Genomic DNA, 18,042 nt, shown 5'->3' with positions numbered 1-18,042 from the left:
ATATATATCAAAAACTTAACAAGTAACAGATGTGAAAATTGGTATAATCAATCTCTTTTAAAAATAAAAGTAACACGTATTTGTTTGTTTTCAGAAAAAACACGTCAGTGGTGGGGGGTAGGGGTATAAATGTCTGAAAAAAGGGGTTGAATTCTTTTTACGTGGATACTTATATCTCAAAAACTGAAGACGTTACAGACATGGAAATTGTATTTGGAATCTCCAGAAAATCCACTTAAGGGGGTGGGGTAAGAGAAGTGAACTTCGTTGAATTCTATTAATGAAGATACTTATACATCAAATACTGACAATGTTACAGACGTGAAAATTGCTATATAATTTAAATATAAAGTAACTAAAACATTTTTTCTTTCAGAAAAATCACTTGGGGGGGAGGGGAGGGAATAAAAACTGAAAGAGGGGTTGAATTATTTTTACTAGGATACTGATATCTCACAATCTGAAGATATTACAGACATGAAAATTTGTATTAGGAATCTCCTTTAAAAATAAAGAAACATTTTTTTTTTGGTTTTTATAAAATCCATTTAAGGGGGCGGGGGGTGTAAAAAGGTCTGAAAAGGGGTTGAATTCTTTTGATGAGGATACTTATATCCCAAAAACTGAAGATGTTGCAGACACGAAAATTTGTATTTGGAATCTTCTTTAAAAATAAAGAAACATGCATTTTTGTTGGGGGGGGGGGGGGTGGTTGAATCAACTTAAGGGTGTTGTAAAAGGATTTGAATTCTTTTTTGGAGGATTCAAATAAGAAGTGGACTTAAAACAATACACAACTAAGGAGTTTTGACTGGGGGATGAGGAATGATAACAGAAATATACGTTTATATGAAACTGTTTGAATTACCTAGTTACTGTAAAATGTCAAATGATATCCTAGGTGTTAAATAACATAAGGTTTGGAACAGATTTAACCCCTCAGAGAGTTAAATAGGGGTTAAGATCCAAAACCAAATATATTAATTCCTTCCTCCAAAATGGTTAACGTACCAAGACAAAATTCCAAATAGCGGTATATATTTTAAATGTTAGGTGTTAAATAGGAAATATTTTTAAACGTTCCACTGCTAAAGTGTCAAACGAGGTTAGATCTGTAAACTAAATTATTCATCCCTCCAAAACCACTTAGCGTACAAAGTTGTAATTTTACGAGAAGGTTCTTTTTTTATATCCTAGGCATAAAATACATATACTTCAAAACATTTCTCCCCTAAGAGGTAAATGAAATGGTGTATGGTTTTGAGTGCTGGGAGTGTCCGAGGACTTGTTCGGCTCACCCGGTGCAGGTCTCTTGATTTGACGCCCGTATGCGACCTGCGCGTTATGATGAGGATGACATGATGAGGAAGACAACACATATACCCAGCCCCGTGCCAGCGAAATTAATCAATGACAGTTAAAATTCCCGACCCTGCTGGGAATCGAACCCAGGGCCCCTGTAACCAAAGGCCAGCACGCTAACCATTTAGCCACGGAGCCAGACCCCTAAGAGGTTTGGATGGTAGTTGACTCTCAAAAAATAATATCCATTCTTCCGAAACCATTTCAGGCACGAACATAACTTTTATTATGAAGGTAGGTCTTCTATATTCTAGATGTCGATAAATATTTCAAAACATTCACCACTTAAAAAAGTATTCATTTCTCCATTACTGTTCGACATACAAAATCAAAATTTCACAGGTTGGACGCTTTTACGTCCTAAATGTTAATTTTTTTTTTTTTTGCTAGGGGCTTTACGTCGCACCGACACAGATAGGTCTTATGGCGACGATGGGATAGGAAAGGCCTAGGAGTTGGAAGGAAGCGGCCGTGGCCTTAATTAAGGTACAGCCCCAGCATTTGCCTGGTGTGAAAATGGGAAACCACGGAAAACCATTTTCAGGGCTGCCGATAGTGGGATTCGAACCTACTATCTCCCGGATGCAAGCTCACAGCCGCGCGCCTCTACGCGCACGGCCAACTCGCCCGGTCTAAATGTTAAATCAGATATGGTTTAAAACATTCAAATTCTTCCGTACGAGGTTCAAGTGAGTGGTGGATTAAAAAATAAGTAATCATTCCCCCAAAACCGTTTGACGTACGAACTAAGGACATATTTTACAGGCTCAGCTGACAGTGGACTCTCCAGAATGTAAAACTTTGAACAATAACTTTCATTTTAAAACCGTAGTGAAGCACGGGTATCTTGCTAGTTATCAATAATTCTTTGTACTCTTTTCTTTTACTACAGAATGCAATTCTTGATTCATGCCCCCTTGCTGTTCTAAACGTTTCTAGTGCTTTCATTAATTCAGTCTTTTTCATTCTGCACTCTTCATTGTACCATCCACTATTTCTTTGTATTCTTATCCTCTGCACACACAACATATGTCCAGCTGTCAATACTGTTTCTTCTATTAGTTTTAATGCCTATCTACTTGGTTATTTTCATTCACGAGCCTTATTCCTGTCTTAATAATTTCAAAAGATCTCCCTTCAAAATATTCCTTGAATTCTAAGGTCTGGGCACTAATCTCTTTCTCTCTCTCTTATATTGCTGTGATAAGAAGCTACACCGTTCTCCTCCTTACTTATCAGATTTATAATTATGGGTAAGTGATGAAATTCTCCCCATCCTTTTAACATTTATCCATTTGATGAGTGATAAAGCCTCCTTTGAATGTTATTTATTAGTATTTATTCTTCCTCAAATGACTGAGGTTGCCAAACCGACCAAGAATATCATCATCATCATCATTTTACAGTTCCAGTTTCCCGAGTACTGTTGGCGTGCCTCTTCCATTCTGTCTTATTGAGATACGTTCTGTTGTTAATGACATCCTTCAGTCTCCTTCCCCGATCTGCAATGTCCATCCAGTGGGTTCTTGATCTTCCCACCATCCATTTCCCAGCCACATGTCTCTCCAAGTTAACATATGCTGTCCTTGTTGGCTCCATCCTCATAAGGTCCTACATGTCCAAACCACCTCAGTCTGGACATGCTGACCCGATCTAACAATGAAGTCTCAATCCCAGCTTCCTTCCTAACTACATCTTTTTTTTTTTTTGCTAGTTGCTTTACGTCGCACCGACACAGATAGGTCTTATGGCGACGATGGGACAGGGAAGGGCTAGGAGTGGGAAGGAAGCGGCCGTGGCCTTCATTAAGGTATAGCCCCAGCATTTGCCTGGTGTGAAAATGGGAAACCACGGAAAACCATTTTCAGGGCTGCCGAGAGTGGGGTTCGAACCTACTATCTCCCGAATACTGGATACTGGCCGCACTTAAGCGACTGCAGCTATCGAGCTCGGTCCTAACTACATCATTCCTTAACTTGTCCAGTTTTTTTTTTTTTTGAATTGTGGACCTAAGGAACTTCATCTTGGATGCCTGCAATCTTGATGAGTCTTTCTTAGGGAGGGTGCAGGTTTCAATACATAGGTTAAGATTGGTATGGCCGGGCTGCGTGGCTCAGACGGTTAAGGTGCTGGCCTTCTGACCCCAACTTGGCAGTTTCTATCCTGGCTCAGTTCGGTGGTATTTGAAGGTGCTCAAATATGTCAGCCTTGTGTCGGTAGATTTACTGGCACGTAAAAGAACTCCTGCGGGACTAAATTCCTGCACCTCGTCGTCTCCGAAAACCGTCAAAGAAGTTAGTGGGACGTAAAACAAATAACATTATTATTATTATTATTATTATTATTATTATTATTAAGATTGGTATGAAGTACTGATTGAACATCACCAGCTTTGATTTTGTTGGTACTTTGGGATCCTAGAGGAGTGTTCGTACTTGCTGGTAAAAGTGAGAGCTCTTCTGCACTCTATTTGCTACCTCCTTTGTGGCTAGTGTATCTCGAGATATTACACTGACGAGGTATGTAAAGCTTTCCACACTTTCTAGTGTATGATTTCCTAGCATGATGATACAATATAAATTTTGTACATAGTACAGAGTAAAAAAACAATATACAGAAAACAAAGAGGCAGCAGATAAATTACTTTGATTGATGTAATTGAGTGGATGGAGCATAGAGGTGATGCTCCACTATTGCTATCGAGGCTTTCAATGTTTGTATGCCCCGGCTCACGATGGTCTCATTTGGTATGCCAAAGCGTCGTAAGTACGTGACCAGTAGTTTAGGAATGGTGTCCCTTGCACCCAGCTTGAGCCTTATGACCTCGATGTCCTCAAGGTTGTACTTATTGAAGTAATATGGAATAGTTGGTTAATATATCATCTTTTTTTTCTTCATCGACGTTAAGGGGCTGTTGTGCATGTGCACTACCACCTATTTCTGTTATAGACATTAAATTAAGTTACCTCTTTCATCACCTGCCAACAACGTTCAAAATATAGAGTTCTTCTGTACCACATAACTTATTTCTAATAATTTTTCACCATAATTACAGCCAACTTTCAATAATTTGAATCTCAAGGGACCAGAGAAAAAGTTCAATTTACCGAGAGTTCAAAATAATAGGAGTTTAAGTAACCAAGAGGGACGGAGGGAGGGAGGGAGGGAAAAATTCAAATAAACAGAGTTTCACTTATGCTTACTCATTTCTTTCACAACATTTGTACAATTATTAAATGTTCATACAGAAATGTTCATCTGAATGTTCATAGAGAAATGTTCATTTTGAAAAAAAAAAGTCCGTAATTTTCTTTTGAGTGAGCGTCTTCTATCTATCATTGTCCAATGAATTTTTGATAGTGGTGAAAGCTGAGAAGAAATCGTCACTTGTGTCTGTTCAGAGGGCGTAGGAGCGTAGGGTAGTAAGAGATGTCCTTGCCTCGCTCAATGTGACTGGAATTGGCGGTTGTTCTTCGTTTTCTTCCTCATCCTCATCCAGAGAGGCTAAATCCAACAGTTCAGCATCAGTTAGGGCACCGTGGACACCGATGTCATCATCAACTTAACGTAATCCTCAAACGTTAACTCTCCACAGTTAGGTAGAAGTCCCCATCCTGAGTCAAAATTCGTAAATTTTGGCGGCTCTGACGACTGTTCCACATTTTTGGTTTGCTTAAACCCGCACTTTTTGAAGTAGTTATAAATGGTGGTAGGGTTGACATTTTTCCAGACCTTATCAATCATGATTATAGCGGTCAAAACTGTTATGTTCGCCTTCTCACCTTTTTCAATGCTATCGAGCAAAAGAAAAACAATTTCTCTGTGGTAGAGAGTTTTTAAATTTTGAATAATGCCTTGCTCTAATGGTTGCAATCTTGATGTCGTGTTGGGTGGGGGAAAAAAAAAAAAAAAAAGAATCAATTTTATGTGGTCTAATGGTGGTGAGTTATAATGCACGGTGCAGTGGTCCAAAAACAGTAAGATTTTGTGTTTTTCCTTTTTCATGTCACTGTTAACCAAGGTTAGCCATTCATTAAACAACTCTGCTGTCATCCATGCTTTCTTGTTTGTTTCCCTATAATGAGTGGTTTCAACTTTTGAGATCCGTCCATGTTACATGCTAGAAGGACAGTTATTCTTTCCTTGCTCAGTTTCCCTCCAGGACACTTCTCGTCAGGGTGCGATCAGGAAGACATTTATAAAAAAAGCCCAGTTTCGTCTGTGTTGAATATGTTCTTTGGATCATAGCCATTCAAAAGTTAATTTAGTTCGCCAATCCATTCGGAACAAATGGAATTATCCACGCTGACGCTCTCTCCGCAGATATTTTTAAATGTGATGGCGTGTCGGTTTTTCAAATTTGAAAGCCACCCTTCACTTGCTGCTAATCCTTTAATTCCGAGAGACTGCGCAAAAGACTTGACTTTTTCCTACAACATGAAACCGCCCAGGAGAACGTTTTGTCCTGTACACTGACGAATCCACTTAAGCAAGCACTCTTCAAGATGGAGAAATTCACCCTGACGTGACCCTTTTCTACTCACATTTAAAGCACTTTCGGTGACGCGATCTTTATTTTCCAAAATCATCGACAATGTCGGTGGTAAAATACCAAACTGTTTGGCGACATGTTTTTTAAATTGTCCATCTTCCACAGCTTAAATCACATGCTTTTTTTTCACTTATGGAAAGACACTTGTTCTTTCTTGAACTCATTTTAAAACTAAAATATTACACAAATCAAACATTAACATACTGTAACTCACTTTAACGTTTGAAAGAAGACTCATTACTGATGTAAACAAACGACAGGTTTGTGCACGATAACAACAGCCTACATACTGTAATTACTGACTTCAAATTATAGAAAGTAGGGAAGCCGACTTCAAATTATAGAATGTCAGCAAGCAAGATGCCACTCCTACAACTTCAAATTACCGAGGGGACCAAATAACATTGATTTTTTCAATTTATCGAGTATTTTTCAAGGGACAAGGAAAAAACTTCAAATTATAGAGAGATTCAAATTAACTAGTGTCAAATTATCGAGAGTCAACTGTATTATAACCTTTATCTTGACTAGTTCTTTTTTTTATTATTTCCTCTGCCTCTTTGCAATATACTGGTTTCTGGTCTCCAATTCTCATACTTAAGTCTCCTATAAGCACAATACCTGTGCCCTCATGCATAATTTTTAATTTATTTATTTCTATTGCTAACTCAGAGAGCAAATGTCGAGCCCTCTGGAGGTTTGAGGACAAAACCAAAACATAGTAAATATCCCCCTTCTGTTTCTTCTTTGTTTTAACCAGATGTATTTCTTCTATATCTGTCTCTATTATTTCAATTTTCTCTTTCAAGTCTTCCTTTATTAAGGTTAGTATTCCACCAGGATATCTATCCGCACGAACATTCCTAACCCTTGTCTTGCTATATCTTTTAAAACCTTCAGTATGTACTTCATGTCCCGGTGCAATCCAATTCTCAACAAAGATAGGAATGTGCATTTCTGCCATTATTAATTTCACCTGTTCATTCCCTATCTTATTCAAAAAACCCTCTATATTGACTGAACCTATATACCATTCTAGTTATTTCTTACTTTTATCCTCTGTCAAGTTACTACTTCTCATTACTTTTGCTTTCTCCAGTTACTACCTTCTGGTGAACTAATAATTTCTTTGACCATACTGTCTTCCTATCCTTTGCCCTTCTTAGCCCAGAAGTCCTTTAAACTCGAGGATTTACCTCTAGCCGCCAGTGTCTTTCTCCTGTCCTCTGATGATTCACTAGGTCCAGGAGTCAGGTCTATTCAACGGGTAGGTGGCTGTCCGTCCCCTTCCACTGCAAGTTCATCTGTTTGCCCTGTTCTGCTCGTCTTCCATGTAGTACGAAGGTCGCCGTAGTCATCCGATTCTATGTTCGCAGCATGCACGCTGGTAGCTGACTTGCAGATTCCTTGTTCTGCCACCTGCAAACGCACTTCCTGAGTCAATGAACTCAACTGCTTATACATTTCTTGTAGCTGTGTAACGGTCCAAGTTCGCAACCACTTTCCATCACCTACTATAAGGCATCTGCCTCTTATGAATGCCTTTAGTCCTAATTCCTAGCTTTTCCTAAATGGAATTGCAGGATTCTTTGTTCCGTGGTGGTCTTTATATCCATATCTCTTCTAACCCAAATCCTTTCTCCTTTTAAGCTCCTAGCACTGAGGATGATTCTGTTTACCTTCAAAGCTGAGACCATCTTTACATTAATCAGTATTTTCCCTTTAACTCTTGCCAGCCTGTGTATGTTATCACTGTCCTCTTTCCTACAATTTATCCTCATAATGTTATTTATCATGTCCAACACTTTATTCAATGAGTGATTTGAATCTTCCTTCACATTTCCTGCTATAGGCCTACTCTAGATGAAAATATTTTTCTCTTAGCTTCCTGCACAATCATTTTCTGTTGCCACCTGACTTGTCTCAACTCTTCTTCCAGCCCCTTTATTTTAGCCTTCAGTACTTCTACTTCACTAGAATTTTCCACCACCTTTTCTGTTACAATTCTTAGCTCTTTTTTCACAGTCTTTTATTTCTCTCATTTCATTATTCTGCTCACGAATTAGCTCCCTCACTTGTTCAGCCTGACAAGCCTCTCTGACTATTTCCCTAATCCTTCCCATGCCTACCAAACTCACTGATCCTACTGGCCGTGGATTCACTTCTACACTTAATATTACTAGAAGAATTGCCACTACTGTTGCTACCATCAGAGTTGCCTGCAGCCCAATTTGTTGCAAGTTCATCTTCCCACTAGCCATAAGCACACACTTCATTCGCCCATGCCATCGACCTATAGCAATACTGTTGCACAGCAATACCCATTCTTCTCACTCACTCACAATACAATACTATCTCCCGCTATGCTAGCTCGATTATGGCTGGCGTTGGTCTAGATTTCAGAAGTCGGGCTGAGTGGCTCAGATGGTTGAGGCGCTGGCCTTCTGACCCGAACTTGGTAGGTTTGATCCTGGCTCAGTCCGGTGGTATCTGAAGGTGCTCAAATACGTCAGCCTTGTGACGGTAGAGTTACTGGCATGTAAAAGAACTCCTGTTGTTATTTGAGTCATCAGTCCATAGACTGGTTTGATACACCCCTCCGTGCCACCCTATCCTGTCCTAAACTTCTCATGTCTACATAACTACTACATCCTACGTCTACTCTAATCTGTTTGTCAAATTTGTATTTTGGTCCATCTCTACCGTTCTTACCACCTACACTCCCCTCAAAATCGACTGTACAAGTCCTGGGTGTCTTAAGATGTGCTCTATCATTCTATCTCTTTTCTTTTCCTTTCTTTTTTTGTTCTTTGCTTTTTGCTTTACGTCTTACCGACACAGATAGATCTTATGACGACGATAGGACAGGAAAGCCTACGAATGGGAAGGAAGTGGCCGTGGCCTTAATTAAGGTACAGTCCCAGCATTTGCCTGGTGTGAAAATGGGAAACCCCGGAAAACCATCTTCAGGGCTGCCAACAGTGGGGTTTGAACCCATCATCTTCCGGATGCAAGCTCACAGCTGCGCGCTCCTAAATGCACAGCCAACTCGCCGGGTCATTCTATCTCTTCTTCTGCTCAAATTTAGCCATATCGATCTCCTCTCATCAATTCGATTCAGTATCTCTTCATTCTTGATTCTATCAACCCATCTCACCTTCAGCATTCTTCTGTAACACCACATTTCAAAAGCTTCTATTCTCTTTCTTGCTGAATAGTTATCGTCCATGTTTCACTTCCATACAATGCCACGCTCCAGATGAAAGTCTTCAAACATGTCTTTCTAATTCCTATATCAATGTTCGAGATGAACAAATTTCTTTCCTTAAGAAAGGCTTTCCTTGCTTGTGCTAGTCCACATTTTATGTCCTCCTTACTTCTACCATCATTAGTTATTTTCTACCCAAGTAATAATATTCATCTACTTCTTTTCAGGCTTCATTTCCTAATCTAATATTTCCTGCATCACCTGACGTTCGACCACACTCCATTACTTTTGTTTTATTTTCATTTGTATTCCTTCTCCAAGACTCTGTCCATACCATTCAGCAATTTCTCCAGATCTTTTGCAGAGTCAGATAAAATAACAATATCATCGGCAAATCTCAGGGTTTTGATTTCCTCTCCATGGACTTTTGATTCCCTTTCCAAATTCCTCTTTGATTTCCTTTATCACCTGTTCTATGCCAACACTGAAAAGGAGAGGGGACCAACTGCAGCCTTGCCGCACTCCTTTCTGGATTGCTGCCTCTTTTTCAAAGCCCTCGATTCTTATCACTGCAGACTAATTTTTGAATAGACTGTACGTAATTCTTCTTTCTCGGTATCTGATCCCGATCACCTTCAGAATCTCAAACAATTTGGTCCAATAAACAGTATTGAGTGCCTTTTCTAGGTCTATGAAAGCCACATATAGTACACGAACCTTTTCTTGAGCCCTAGTTCCCATTCAGCACTATGGAGCTCAGGGCTCAAGAAAAGGTTCGCGAACTATACGTGGGCTTGTTTTTTTATTTTGGTCCTCTAACTTCAGACGTAAAGTCAGGATTACTTCAAGTGTTTCCACATTTCTTCTGAAGCCAAACTGATCTTCTCCCAACTCAGTTTCAACTTGTCTTTTCATTCTTCTGTAAATAATACGTGTTAGCATTTTGCAGGCATGAGATACTAAACTAATGGTGCAGTAGTATTCACACTTGTCTGCACTGACTTTCTTGGGAATAGGTACAACAACATTCTGCCGGACTAAATTCCGACACCTCGGGAACTCCGAAAAATCATAAAAGTAGTTAAGTTAGTGGGACGTAAAGCAAATAATATTATTATTAACAGAAATATAATTTGTCACCCGTGTATTTCAACTTGTATATTGAGACAGGCAGCGATGGAGGTCCTAGATTCACAATCCGACCCAGAAAGCTGGAAACGGGAAATGAAGATGATCTAGGAATGTAAAGAGGGTATGGAAGGGATAAAAATCAATGGAGTGGTCGATTGGTATATGTGATAAAAGACCTCTGGAGGCATTTGAAATGGGGTACTGGAGGACAATGGAAAAGATCTCGTAGCCAGCAAAGCTTACAAATGAAGAAATTCCTAGAAGAGCAGGTAAAAACAAAAGAGAAAAAGCCAATGAATTGACCATTTCTACAGGCACAACAGTTTTTTAGTTACTGAAATGAAAGGAATGATTCCAAGACAAGAGAGAAAGACTTAGACTGCAATACATTTGACAGATCGCTGAAGATGCAGAGACAAATAGAGAACTGCTCCCAAACAATCTTTGGATTGAGGATTAAGAACAAATAGAGAAGTAGAAAATGAGTTCTAACATGGAAATAAGGCATTTTCGTACTTATGTCCATATACCTTATTTTCTTCATCTACGTGTAAGGAATGTGTCCTGAAAATTTGGTGTACCCTATTGTTACACTCGGTATATGCAAGGTTAAGATCGCTCAATGGTAAAAACCCAAAACTACGAAGGGTGGGTCATATAAACAGATTTTTATATTTAACAAGCCTGAACTTCGGTTTAATTCAGTATAGCAACGCATTCGTTGATATAATAATGTCCATGTTACGACCAGTTAAGGAATCCAAGTGAATTCATTGTTCACTTTAACGTAAAATGAACACAACACATTCATTTTTCTTTCAGGAGATGCAACTGCAAGCTACGGTAAACTATACTTACTAGAGATACGGATTCTTACAATTCTTTATATTTCTGCTTCTGACACACAATCATTAAATCTATAATTAAATTCACTTCATGTATGTTTTTCGTATTTCGTCATCTATTTTGATGTTTCGCATCCCACTCACATGCCACTAGAGAGCAGCACGTAAGTTGCTTGCTGACAAGGTCTGTCTAGGGAGGTCTGGTCACGCTACCACAATGCTTTGCGGTGGCGGCCATATTGGGTCTCAAATATCGTTGTTATGTGGGCGTGCCCGATGTAATGATGTGAGTTGTTACTTGTATTTTGAAGGAAAACGGGCTACTGCGCTGCACCACATTGTCAAAATAAGACAACTGTCGGAATTAGAGTGTTTCGCTTCCCGAGAGATAAGCAAAGGAGAGCTCAGTGGATACAAAACTGTAGGCGTGATAAATGGCAACCTACAGATAATTGCTTTTTGTACGAGGTTAGTGAAGTTATACATTCGTATTATTCCTGAACAATAGTATGTTTATATGAACGTTTTATATTTATAGGTCTTATTATGTATTTATTCTAGCATCATTTTGAAGAATCGCAATTTGAACTAAAGAGGGCAGATGGACGGAAACTACTCAAGTGGAACTCTATCCCAATAATTTCCAACGTCCTTAATCCACCTAAGTCTTTGACATATGATAGGAAACCTCCCAAAGGAAGAGAATTGTCTTTCAAAACAAACAAGAAAAGTAACAGGAAAAGTGTAATAGTAGTATTGATGTTTATGAAAAATTTTTTTTCATGTGTCCGGCTCCATGGCTAAATGGTTAGTGTGCTGGCCTTTGGTCACAGGGGTCCCAGGTTCGATTCTCGGCAGGTTCAGGAATTTTAACCATACTTGGTCAATTTCGCTGGCACGGGGGCTGGGTGTATGTGTCGTCATCTTCATTTCATCCTCATCACGACGCGCAGGTCGCCTACGGGAGTCAGATCAAAAGACCTGCACCTTGCGAGCCGAACTTGTCCTCAGACGCTCCTGGCACTAAAAGTCAAACGCCATTTCATTCCATTCCTTTTCATGTAAACTACAGACAGTATCATTCTAACCCTACATGCAACGTAGAAATGTTTCACAGATATTTGAAATGCTTGTTCCTGTTCATTTACCAATTATAATCACAACAAACAATAGGCCTATCACTTCAAACCAACAATTTATGTCCAGCTGGCCATCATTACAACAATTTTATTAATAATAGCAGTCTTATACTGTACTGTAGTTAATATTTACAGCAAAATTCCATTCATCTTAAATGCTTTATAGGGTACATTATATGGCTGGACAAATACTTAAAGATCACAACACTCGCTTCACTCGCACTAACCAACTACTGTAATGTACCGTAGCCTAACATAATATCCTAATGTAATCCCTAAAATAGCCTAACCTAGATTAACTCAATTTAATAATGACTGAATTTCTATTTCTTATGGAATCGTGTCTACCAATGGCTTTAATTTTCGTAACTATTATTATTATTATTATTATTATTATTATTATTATTATTATTATTATTATTATTATTATTATTATTATTATTATTATTATTTGCATGATAATTAGGACTCAGCTAAGAGCCCCGTGGTCGCCAACCCAAGCTCCCTGCTTAGGAGCGCCTGACGCCCCTTTCAGTCGCCTCTGATGACAGGCAGGGGAGACCGTGGGTGTTGTTCTATTTCCCCCACCCACGGGGAGAATTCTATTTTGGGTTGTGACTACAAGGCTCTTAGCTGAGTCTTGACATTGCTTTCACTATTCTAGCCCATCCGACCTCCCCTGGTCAACACTTGTTCTTTTCCGACCGCGACGGCATTAGCGCATTCGAGGCCTAGGTAGTTTTTCATTTCCACGCACTTTGCGGCCTTCATCTTTCTTTTGCCGATACCTTCATTTTTCGAAGTGTTGGTCCCCTTCCATTTGTTTTCTTCTGATTAGTGTTTAGAGAGGATGGTTGTCCAGTTGTACTTCCTCCTAAAACAATTACCACCACCAATTTGTACTATATAGCTGCATGGGTTATCAATAAACTAGTTAAGAGTAGCTAAGAACATCATACTTGTTGCATATGTGCAGAATATTTTTGCCTTAGAACCCAAAGAAATACCGCATGAATGGATATCAACAGTTACCATACATAATTTAATGCACTCAACTCAAGATGCATTCAGTGTTTGTCAACATACTGGAGTAACCTTTTAGAAACGCAGTATCGGAAATTAATTTCTTAATAAAGAAAACGCTAAAGGTAATTTATTACAACCGTCGTTTAGTACTTTAAATACAGTACTTCAAGTTCAGTATTTCATGAACCGGCAAACATAATATGACGCAGGTGCTGTACAGATTTCTATGTGTCTGTCAATAAGATTTCGTATTTGACAGATTATATTAATAAGAAACACAGTAAGACCGAGTTGTAAGGAAGTAAAAGAGAAGAACATGGGCTTTTCTGCTGATTCTTGTTTCTCAAAAAAGAAAAAAAAAAGACTTTCAGGCTCTTCCTATTCAAATAGCTGTGAATGTATTCATATCATTTAAGTGTTATACACTTATATATACATGACTAGTAGATGCCCAATTAAATTATTTATGAACAATATTTGGTATTTTGTTTTGATTTCAATGTACGGTACCGAAATCCTCTAAATTCGAATACACTTGCCTTTGGTTACGCTCGCTTAAAGACCCAATATGGCGGCTCCATAAGTAGCATTCGTGACTTGACCTCCCTAGACAGACCTTGTTGCTGATGCTTATGGGCTGTCTCTACGCAACACCTCCTAGATATATAAGGCCTCACAACTGTTCTGGGAATATACTGTGACGTCAAAATCGGGAGGCAAGCTTGAACCTTTTCAGTAATAACACAGCAATGAGTTTGGCCATGTAACGTTGAAATTAGAAGAGTTTTAATTCGTTTAATGGTGCCAATTGTTAATACCGTTGTACGTAATGGTACTGATGTGTTGCGTACTCAACTTTAAGGAGAATTCCGGCAGTGATAACGAAGTGCATGCATTAAGTTTACGAAAGACGAGGTTATGCGGCAGATATGTTTACGTGCAATTCCAAGACAAGACTACAGATTTACTAATAACTCAATGGTGAGTAACTATTATTATTACATTCTCACACAATCATAATGAGTATAGGCCTATGACGTATTTAACTACACGCAACAGCTGGTGATATGTAGGCATATTTACTCTTCAATGATATAAGGTTATGTTAGATCACAATCATGGGATACATTATTTCAACGGTATTATTATTATTATTATTGTACCGGGCGGTACACCTCTACACCGTTTATTTAAAAGTTGCGCCAGTTGAAACTCCTCTTCTGGAGGAAGGTTGAACTTTATCTATTCTATTAATCTACTACTTTCTCAGAAGATGTCACTACCTGGAAATTTTTGAGTTTGTGAACTGTGTCATTTTTGATGTGTTTTTGTTTCGCTTGAAGTAAGAAGTGTGAACTTTCTCTTCTAGAGGACACTACTGAAGAATTACAATAGTGCGACCTAGTGCGGAGTTAAAGAACTATTTTGTTGGAGAAATTTTTATTTCAAAAGTTTGTTTCTTGTTAAATTTCTTTCTGTTATCGTTTAAGTTGGCTGTATACCCCTCTTTTTCCCCTTAGTTTGGATCTAGCCAATCCCGAATTTCTTTAATTAATTTTCCACCAATAATGTGTTTCTTTTTCTTCTATGTAGGGGTTTCTTTTCCCGAACCAATAAAAACTTTGAGGGAGGGTGTTTTATTTCCCCTAACGCCTAGAATCTTCCGCGAGAGGATATAAACTGCTGATTTTGGGGTCTCCGGGCCACTTCTGTTCCATCTTTCAGTGTATTAAGTACATAGCAGGAGGCGGGAAGCGCCTCTTTCCCCGGCAGCGATCTACTACCAGGTAATGGCCTATTAATATCTTCTTTTCTTGCTAGGTCGGCAGTTTAACTCTCGCGGCGGGTTCGAAGCGTTTTCCATCATGTAACCTTTTCCTAAAATGTAACTACTCTTTTCTTCTTTTTCTTGTAAAGCTACATATTGGGATAGAGAGTGCTAACCCTCTCGAGCTCCCACTCACATTTGTTTTGAGGTGAACTTATTTTCTCAAACTTTTCTTCGTTTATGTAATGTAAAGTGTTCTTCTCTAAGTCACCTCTGTAGTATGGGATTAGCCCTTGCGTTAGTGGCCCAGAGCCAGATTAGGTTTTAAAATGCAAAGTGTATTAGGAGTGCAAGTTCGCCTCCTCTCAAGTTGTATTTTAGAGGTCATGTATTAATCGTTTCTCACCTAATAGACCTCCGTAGTTTGGGTATTTTACCCCTGTGTATATGTCCTTTGAGGACAACTTGAAAGTTGAGTTTGGTGTGGCCTGGGAGAGGCTTAACTTTAAGAGCGAGTGGCTCTTTTCTAAAACTGAGAGTTGTATGCCTCGAGGAGGCTTTGCTGTGTAATTTGGAGCAAGGGCTCCAGGGTTTGAGTGGGGTCTTCTGCCCCTTTGTTGAAATTGGTATATCGTAAAGTTGAGCTAGTTGCTCAAGAATTGTGTTTTCAGGGCTCGAAGCCCAAATTCTTTAATCCCTGTAATTGTACATTTCAAGTTGTATTTCGGCTACTAAGTACCTGTTCTATTTGTTGTTACCTAATTTTGAAAAGAAAATATAACCTTGTTAAATTTTAAAATTTAATTTCTCTTTAGTAGCTTGAGACCTATTCACCACCCAGCACCTTCTTTCATGCTTAACTACCACAAAAACTCGGTAACAAGTGGTAGCAGAGCGTGGTTGAATGGGTCTCAATTTAGCCCCTTTTGACGGCTAAATATTGCTTTGATTCGAACTCTAACAATTTTCTCAGTTGCTGGAATTTTTTGAGTTTTTCTAAATTGTTCTGTCATCATGCCCGGCCCTCGCGATGTTCTCCTCCTTAACTACTTGCGCAAAGAGGAGTTGATATATGAGTTAACTATCAGAAATGTGCAATCTGGAGGCACGGTTGCAATCGATACCAACAAGCTTAGAGAGTCCCTTGATTTGCCCATTTCCATCCCCAATTTGGGAGAGAAAGAAATTGATGACTCTCTTTCCACGATCGTCGAGAATATTACTGAGCTAGCATCGGTAGTCAGCTTTTTTGATGAAAACGATCCATCTCCTAATCAAATTAAGCGTGTGCAAGGCAGGCTGTATCACTTTGCAAATAGAGTTAATGATCTGTTGTCTCTAAAGGTGAATGACGTTCAGAGGAAGGACGCTAATACGCTCCTTGAAACTATTTCTGAATTGTCTAATAAGGTCACTCAATTGCTAACCGGCGAAGCTCCTCCCAAAACTGATCAACCCGCCACGGTGAATGTAGGTAACGAGGAAGAGCCTCCTCAGGGAGAAGTCAATAGGATAACCGCTGCTGCTCAAACTATCTCTGCCCCATCGAACAACGAATCTGAACACCGTGCGTCATTGAGTAACATCCGCTCTGAATTAACTTCTTTGCCATTGAAACCTTTAACGACCATGTCACCTGGGTTCAGCAGCTTGCCTCATCCATTGGCAATGTTGCTTAGAGGTATCTCTAAGTTTTCCGTCAACACCACCAGTGACGTAATTTCATTTTTAAGATTTCTAGTGGAATTTCAGGATCATGCCCTTGTGTTTTCTCTTTCCCCATGTCAAATTTTGCAAATTATCTATCCTTATGCTATTGGTGTTCTATCTGACAAAATAGTTAGAGCCATTGCCGAGCAATCTTCTATTGAGGATTTCCACGCCCATTTGCTAGCTAACTTCATCCCGGCTAGGGCCAGGTCCTCCCTTATTCAGAAATACTATTATCGGGTACAGCGCTTGGATGAAAACCTGGCAGACTTCATCCAAGATATTAAGTTTTATACTAGGGTGTTTGCTCTCCACTTCCCTGAGGATCAGATCGTGCAAGCTATTGTTGAAGGGATTTCACCACCCTACAGGTCATATTTGTGTTTCGCGGCGTGCCCGCAAACCTTCTCTGAACTGGAAGCATTAGCCGTCTCTGCGGAAGGAGTTAGGTATGCCGATTCCTTGCGTGTGGCGAAAGAACCCCCGCCTTCCTTCAGTAACACTCGGCCTCCACCTCGCCGACCAGTCAATCCCCGTAAATGTTATGCTTGTGGGTCGCCTGACCATCTGCGGAAAAAGTGTCCTCTGATCAAGTCAAGTGGGACAAGGAATGGAGCAGGGTCATCACAAGGCTGTTTTAAGTGTGGGGCCTTCTCACATATCGCCAAGAATTGCCCAAACTCAAATAGCACCCCCTCCTGCTCAACTTCTGGTGCAAATTCCAGCTATTCCAATAATAAAAAGTGACTAGTGGCGTCGGCTGAGCCGACTAATCCATCTTCCCGAGACTTAGCCCCTAGTAAACAGGTTGTAAATGCAGAGAACGACCAGCCTTCAAATTCATCTTTTGAATGCCCTAAAGAGTGTCTTAGGATTGCGGCGGATACCCCCGCACCTGTTCCTTTTCTTAAGATTGAGTTAAATAACGAGCCTATAACAGCTCTCTTAGATTCAGGCAGTGTTTGTTCCATTATTTCGGCTGATTGGTATTCTAAATTGAAATCTGTTTGTAAACTCCCTGACTATGTCTCTTCTCCTGTTCAATACGTTTCGGCTAATTCATCTCCATTAGAAATTCTAGGTTCCTTACTGGTTAAAATTCGTGTTTTTAAGTTTACATGGAAAGTTAAATTGTTTGTGGCCAAGCGTTTGTCTTGCCCCATCATATTGGGAGCTGACTTTATTTCTCACACTGGTCTTGTGCTCGATCTGCAGTCTAGGTCGTGCACATTCAAATTTGCTTCTAGTTATAAAATCCCACTCTTAAAGTGTAATTCTGTATCATGTTCATCTATTTCGCC

The 18,042-nt window shown here is 39.5% G+C and overlaps 1 protein-coding gene across 2 annotated transcripts in view; it reads right to left on the bottom strand.

The window, feature by feature from the left end:
- The window catches only part of Atg14 (autophagy related protein 14), a 53,212-nt gene extending 41,970 nt beyond the window's left edge, over positions 1 to 11,242 (bottom strand). The window contains exon 1 of one of the 2 annotated variants that reach the window (XM_067146542.2): positions 11,112 to 11,242. The gene's annotated coding sequence lies outside the window, so the exon portion shown is untranslated. The remainder of the gene's footprint in view (positions 1 to 11,111) is intronic. The other variant, XM_067146543.2, reaches the window with a different exon arrangement.
- Between the last annotated feature and the right edge of the window lie 6,800 nt (positions 11,243 to 18,042).

Source organism: Anabrus simplex, chromosome 4 (genome assembly GCF_040414725.1).
Source record: "Anabrus simplex isolate iqAnaSimp1 chromosome 4, ASM4041472v1, whole genome shotgun sequence".
NCBI lineage: Eukaryota > Metazoa > Arthropoda > Insecta > Orthoptera > Tettigoniidae > Anabrus > Anabrus simplex.
Note: the sequence above shows the minus strand (reverse complement) of the source record. Positions and strands in the feature narration are given on the sequence as shown.